Source organism: Suricata suricatta, chromosome 1 (assembly GCF_006229205.1).
Source record: "Suricata suricatta isolate VVHF042 chromosome 1, meerkat_22Aug2017_6uvM2_HiC, whole genome shotgun sequence".
NCBI classification, from domain to species: domain Eukaryota; kingdom Metazoa; phylum Chordata; class Mammalia; order Carnivora; family Herpestidae; genus Suricata; species Suricata suricatta.
The window spans coordinates 56,243,773-56,251,383 of NC_043700.1; the positions used below are offsets into that span (position 1 = coordinate 56,243,773).

Sequence of the window (7,611 nt, forward strand, 5' to 3'; positions counted from 1 at the left end):
CATGTCCCTTGTGTTAATTCTTAAAATTTTTCTTTTCTCTTCCATTTCTTAACCTGAGACACATTTGATATAATTTCACTTCATAAAAATTCTTTGCATATACAACAGAGAAGATGTCTACAATAATGTCAATTATAACGATAACAATAATAATATATATTGTCAATTCTAACCATAATGTCACTGAATGTCAATCCAGTCGTTATGATACGTGTTACCTCTCTAACTAGCAAACATTGTTTGGTTAGTTCCCCAAAAAGTTTAAAGTCTTTTTAAAACAGCTTGTTGACGGGCACCTGGATGGTGGTCGGTTAAGCATCTGACTCTTGATTTCGGCTCAGGTCATGATCTCCTGGTCGTGAGATCCAGACCTGCGTTGGGTTCTGTGCTGACAGTGCAGAGCCTGCTTGAGATTCTCTCTCTTTCCTCCCTCAGCTCCTTTCATGCTCAGACACATACATTCTCTCTCAAAATAAATAAATAAACATTAGAAAACAAAATCGATTGTGGAGATTTACCAGGGACTGTGTACTCTGCCCCCCCTCCCCCTTCATGATAACTAAAGTCTCTGGTGACGGCTAGAAGTTGTATCTTAGCCATAGAAAGAGGTACTGGACCTATAACCAACTGTTTGATAACCAATAGGTCTCAGCAAAGCTTGGGAACATCATCTGTAGACTCCCATGACTTTAGTAAAATGCCAACAAGGTGTAAGTTTGAAGAGACCACGTTTTGTCGTGTTAAAAAATATTTTTCTAATCTAACTTTTAGTTATTATCAAATTACTTAACAGAATTAAAAATCAGGAATTCTAGTTTGTATCCTTGGCTTTGCTAAAACTGCCTTTGTAGCCACCTGAACAAGTCAATTATTACTTAGTGTGCTGCTCTTCCTGCCCTGTCTGCCTCACTGAGTAGAAGGCAAGGAGGAAAGGCGACCACGCCACTGGTGTGAAAAGTACTGTTGTAATATATGGCATTTCATACCTGGTTTCAAATATTTCATCTCATTCTCTTGGAGTACATGCATATAATTATGCCTTTACTGTGTCTAATTAGATTTAGAGGGAGCAAATTAAGGTGATATTTCCAGCCGTTAACGCATTTAAGTTTCTGTTCCTTCTGAGAATAGGACAATTTTCATACCTGCAGAAGTTCAGGTGAGTATTTCAATCCAGAGCTCTAGGCAACATTAGAATTAAAGTTTGGAAAATGCTTTTAGTAGATGTTAGGCTAAGTTGTGTGTATCCATGTGAAGTTTTTAAAAATTAACTAGAACCGGGACATCTGGGTGGCACAGTCGGTTAAGCGTCTGACTCTTGATCTCAGCTCAGGTCATGATCTCACAGTTCGTGAGTTCGAGCCCCACATCAAGCTCTGTGCTGATGGCATAGAGCCTACTTGGAATTCTTTCTGTCCCCTCTGCCCCTGTCCTTTCTCTCTCTCTCTCTTTGTCTCTCTCTCTCTCTCTCAACATAAATAAATAAACTTAAAAAAAAATTACCTGGAGCCAATTAATTATGCCCTTATGGAGGCAGCATCCTACTGAAACTATTCCTTTCCAGGAAAAACAATTTGCCAAGCTACCACAGTAATGGAGAGGACATTTACAAAAGAGACTGGCCAATGTCAAGGTTTAGAGGGCCTTGCCCTTCACTAACTCCTGCGAACTGCAGGCCGTAATGGGATATACTCTGGTATATATGGATGTACCTAATAATTACCAGAGACAGTAAGGAGCTGTTGGAGTGCTAACCAGCCAATGTGACAGATTCTGTCTCTGATTTATAGATGAATGTTTCCTTATTTCTTTTGTGTTTCCTATTAATAGCTTTCTGGCTTGGCTATTTCAATTTCCATTTTGAAAACACCACCTTGGTCTCATTCAGGGCAAATTTTTATTACACTGAAGTCATCCAGACATTCAGTAATCTTGAGAAGGGACCTGTAATTTACATTAATCTTTGAGCCATCATTCAATACTCTTATTTATATGGTGAGCCTACTTTAGCGATACTGTTAAGTCTCCAAAGACAACAAAACTATCACTACCAATAATCAGTGAGCCAGCTGTCACTATTCTTGCATCCAACCTAAATAAGTTTGATTCCAGAAGGCTTTGACCTTGAGTTGAATTTTTCAAGGTCTGAATCCTTGTAAAAGTTCTAGAGAAAACCATGAGAAATTTGAGTGAGAAGGCCTTCCTAAATATGACTCAAAAATCAGAAGCTATAAAAAGAAAACATTGATATATTCAACTACAGAAAAAAGTATCTACATGAAAAAACACCATAAAGTTAAAAGGAAATAATAGGAAAAAGGTATTTGTAACTCCTATAGCAGAGAATTAACTTTATATATAAAAAGCTCCTGCAAATCAATAAGAATAAGAACAAAAGCCCAAAAGTAAAACTGACCAAGGATTTGTGACAGAAACTGCCAATTGCCTCCCAATGTTCATTTTCTAATTCTTCCTTATTAACTGGTATCTGGACAATGTACTCAACTAAAAAGCTACATTTTCCAGTTTTTCTTGGATGCAGCCTGTGACTGACTAAGTTGTTGAAATATAAGGTCAAGTGTTAAAGGAAACTTCTGGTAAGTTTTCTTAAAAGGGCACACACCCTTTGGCATTTGTTTTTCCTTCTTCCAGCCTGCAATGAGGACTTGAAGGCTGCTACTCTAGCAACTGTTGAACCGTAAGTTTCAATTTTTAAGATGGAAGCCACATTTTCTTTTCATTATTTGTTTTTAATATAATTTTTTGTCAAGGTGGCTAACATACAGTGTATATAGTGTGCTCTTGGTTTTCAGGGTAGATTCCTGTGATTCATCACTTACATACAACACCCAGTGTGGAAGCCACATTTTAATGTTGTGGAGGAGAAAAGAAGCAGGAGCTTGAGATCCTGATACACCTGTGGCCTTCATGCCTGCTTCAGAGATGATTTATGTGAGAATAAGACCCTTGAGTTTAAGCCACCATAGTGTGATCTCTTACCCATAACCAACCTGATACCAATATAAATTGCCACTTTAAGGAAGTCTGGATAGTGCCGCAACTGCTCCGTGCAGACTTGGCAAAAATGTCCAGCCCTACTGAGACGGAATGGTGCATCGAGTCTCTGATCGCTGTTTTCCAGAAGTATGCTGGAAAGGATGGTAACAGCAGCAAACTCTCCAAGACAGAGTTCCTAACCTTCATGAATAAAGAGCTGGCTGCCTTCACAAAGAACCAGAAGGACCCTGGTGTCCTTGACTGCATGATGAAGAAATTGGACATCAACTCTGAGGGGCAGCTAGATTTCCAAGAATTTCTTAATCTTATTGGCAGCTTGGCCATAGCTTGCCATGAGTCCTTTTTAAAGTCTTCCCATTTCCAGAAGTAAATCTGAGGGGGGCCCTTGAAGCCTTTCCTTCAAAACAGGCTCCCTCCCCATCATGATCTCATCACATCCTACATGTACCCTGAGACCAGAGCATCTACTACCCCATTCAGGCCAGTCCTGCTCATAGTAAATAAAGCAATGGCATTTTTTAAAACCTAAAAAGAGTAAATATAAAAATAAAAAAGGGGTCTGGCTGACTCAGTGGATAGAGTATGTGACTTTTTTTTTTAGTTTATTTTGAGGGAGGGGCAGAGAGAGAGGGTGAGCAAGAATCTCAAGCAGGCACAAAGCCCATCATGGGGCTCAAAACCCACAAACTATGAGATCATGATCTGCGCCAAAATCAAGAGTAGGACTCTTAACCGACAAAGCCACCCAGCCACCCCTAGAGTGTGTGACTCTTGATCTCGAGTTCCACAATGGAGACCTTACTTTAAAAATAAATACATTAATTGACAGTTCATCAAAAAGAAATTCAAACATATTAAAAGTTCATTCATTCCTAGTGTAGATGCACATTAACAATGAAGTATTTTTCACCTATAACATTGGAAACTTTAAAAAATTAGAAGTCATAGTGTTGGCAAAATGAGGAACACTTAATATTTTGCTGATGAGAATGTAATTTGATAAAATGTCTAGGGAGACCAATCTAGAAAATACCAAAATTGTAAATGCGTTTACCTATTCTACTTCTAAGAGTTTGTTTTCCAGTATATTTATTGATCAAGTGTAGAATAACAGTACCATATTTATTGCAGTATTATTTATAATAGGAAAGTATTGGAAACAACCTAAATGTCCATCCATAGGAAAACTGTGGAATTATAGTAAATCTACTACAATATCAGAATACTACATAACCATGAAAAAAATGGGGAAGTCTTTTATATGTGGATGTGGGAACATCTCTGAGCTATACAGTTAAACAAAAAACATAAGGTAGCGTATGCTACCATTGGAAGAAGTCAGGAGGGGAAAGACTATATATAGTACATCTATAGCTTTTATATAAAGCATTTCTAGAAGGATATATAAGAAGTCAGAATGTTGGTTGCCTTCACCATTGAAGATGGGACTTCTGCTAACTTACTCTCATCAGAAAGAGACACAAGAAACTGAAACCTCGGTCTTCAGTGGAAGCTACTATACAGTTGACCCTGAGCAACAGAAGTGGAAACTGTGGAGGTCTACTTGTACATGGATTTTTCTCAATAAATACATTATAATACTGTAAATGTATTTTTCTTCCTTATGATCTTTTAAATGTTTATTTTTTAGAGAGAGACAGAGTACAAGTGGGGGAGGGGCAGAGAGAGGAAGAAACAGAATCTGAAGCAGGCTCCAGGCTCTGAGCTGTCAGCACAGAGCCCAACCCAGGGCTCGAACACACGAACCGTGAGATCATGACCTGAGCCATACTCGGACACTTAACTGACTGAGCCACTCAGGCAGCCCATCTTCCTTATGATTTCCTTAACATTTTTCTCTAGCTTACTTTATTGTAAGAATGCAGTATATAACACGTGACAGAAAATATGTGTTAATTACCTACGTTATCAGTAAGGTTTCTTGTCAACATGCGATTAGTACTTAAGTTTGGGGGGGGGTCAAAATTATATGCTGATTTTTGACTGCATGGGGCACCAGTGACCCAACCCCCATGTTGGTCAGGGTCAACTGTATTTGGAAGAGAGAATGAAGACGGGCGGACAAACATTAAAAATTTTTTAGGAAAATGAGATCTTTGAAATTCAGTTGGAAAGCAGTGGGTACCCACTTTAGTGAGAATGCGTCATCATGTCACTACTGAGTTCAAGAGCAGACAGAAAAATGATCTCATTTAGAGATAGCTATCCCACATTTCCACTCTTGTTCAGAGCACATTGTCTTTAAGAACCCAGGACTGACTTTTGTTCCTCTGCCATTACTTTGAGAAATTGAGAACCAACGGACTTGATTATGGTACAGTGGAATCCATGGAAAAGACCTTATGAAATAAATTGGATACACAACTAAGTCAGTGATAGATTCTACCAGGGTCTCTGCATGTATTTCCAGGATGCAGAACTAGCAGACTGGCCGTGGTGGAAAACAAAGGAAGAGTCTCAGCAAAAGACGAATGTTATGATGCAGGCTTCCAGACTTGGATCTCGTCTAAGGACAAGTCTGAAACAAGGTAGGACTTACCGTGTCATCTTGGTATGAAAACTTCCACAGGAGTCCTTAGCAGTTCTAGACAGGCATGCTACCTACACATCCATGGAAATACATTCAGATATTCAACACGTTGCTCATCATCCAGGTGATAAGATGAGAGAGGAAGAGAAAATTATCTGCTTGGCAAACTTGAACTCACAGGCCTCGCCCACTACTGTTGGTTCATGCAGAATCAAGAGGCCTCTAGCCTGAATCCTCTCAGAGGAGCTGCTACAGGCAAGAGGATGAGGAGCAAAAAAAGCCCCACCAATACATGCCTCCCAGGGCAGAAGGTGTTTGATCAAGTAGGGTGTAAGAGTCACAGTCCTTGCTGGCACTGTAGCTATGAAGGCTTTCTCCAGCTCTTTCCGCAGATTTTTGACTTAACCTTTTAAGGAATTCAATTCTTTTTGAAGGTGGAGCCTCTGAAAGACCCATTAGTGAAGGAGATCAGTCTGCCACACCCAGCTGCCCATTAAGTCACGGACCTGGCTGATAGCTGAAATAGTCTAATGGCAGCTGTAAAATTACATTTGAATTGCTATTTAAGTGTTTGGCTATTCTGATATCTATGTACTTATTCATAGGTGAGAAATAAACTTCATCAGTATATTTTCTAGATCACCACTAATAGAAACTTACGCTCTTGAAAGTGATGGAGAGTTTTACAGTGTTTTATCTGCACTGTCCAATATGGTAGCCACTAGCCACTTGTGGCGACTGAATCCTTCAAATGTGACGGCTGTGAGGAATCGAACCTCTAATTTGATTTCATTTTAACTAGTTAAAGTTTAAATTTTAGTAGCCATGTGAGACTAATGGCTACCATATTAGTGAAGTTTAAGAAAATAACTATTTTTAAATGATCAGACAAAAAATGTAAAAGCAAAAACTGTGGCATTGCTATATTGTATCTACCTTCTCATTTGGAAGGATCACAGAACTGGATTCTAACAAAGAAAAGTTACCCAAGATATGCAAAAACATCTTAACTTTCAGCAATAGAGATTATTTTTTTAATTTTCAGTAGTTTCTGATGAGGTTTTGGGGTAGTGGAGGTTTGGAGCTGACAGCCAAGAAAGAATTCTTGAAAATGTCTTTGGTGCAAAAAGGTGATTTTATGAAAGCACGGGGACACGACCCACGGGCAGAAAGAGCTGCACTGGACTTGTGAGGAGCCGGGGAGGTAAAGTCAAGGGGATTTCCATATGCTAAAGACTCACAGGTCACTGAAGACCTAGCCATTGTCAAGCCGAGGTGGTTTTTCCCTCTAGCAGAGAATTAACATTAAGACAGTAGGGGGTTCCTGGACTTTAGGCTATTGATAAGATTGTCCTTTTCTTGTAATTTTACCAAGATACTTGTAAAAGGGTGGAGGCTCTTATCAGTTTAACCATTTGTTTTCTGTCCTTTCCTTTGTTTGGGGGCAGCCAGGACTCTGTCTGAGGAATATCACACATACCCCACCCAGGGAGGGGGGGTGCTAGCCAGTGCTTGGCCCTCCTCTTGCTTTACTAAAGATCCTTCATCAGCTAAATCACCCCTTTGCCCCCCCAAAAAGTAGGCAAAGTAAGCTAAAGAGAATTAGGAGATCCTACTGAAGCTTTTTTTTTTAATGTTTACTTATTTACTTTTATTTACACACATACTGGGGAGGGGCAAAAGGAGAGGGAGAGAGAATCCCAAGCAGGCTCTGCACTGTCAGCACAGAGCCTGGCCCTGACCTTTATCCCACGAACTGCGAGATCATGACCTGCGCCAAAATCAAGAGTCAGAGGCTTAATTAACTGAGGCACCCTGGTGCCCCCCCCCGCCCCACTGAAATTTTGGGGGTGGCAGAGGACCAGTGCCTTCTCTGCAAGCAGACATGCTGTCATCCTTCCAAGCTCAGCGTCGTCTCTTCTAAGCATGTCTTGATTTTAACATTCACCTTCATCTTGAGCCTGCCTTAGCAGGATCCTTAGATCTGCAGAATGAACACATGATTCTCAAAGCTGAAAGGATGACGATCAGATGATCTGCCT

At 39.9% G+C, this 7,611-nt stretch overlaps 1 pseudogene; it reads left to right on the plus strand.

Annotated features, from left to right (window-relative positions):
* Nucleotides 1–3,082: 3,082 nt before the first annotated feature.
* Nucleotides 3,083–3,388, plus strand: LOC115299680 (annotated as a pseudogene).
* The last annotated feature ends 4,223 nt before the right edge of the window (nucleotides 3,389–7,611 follow it).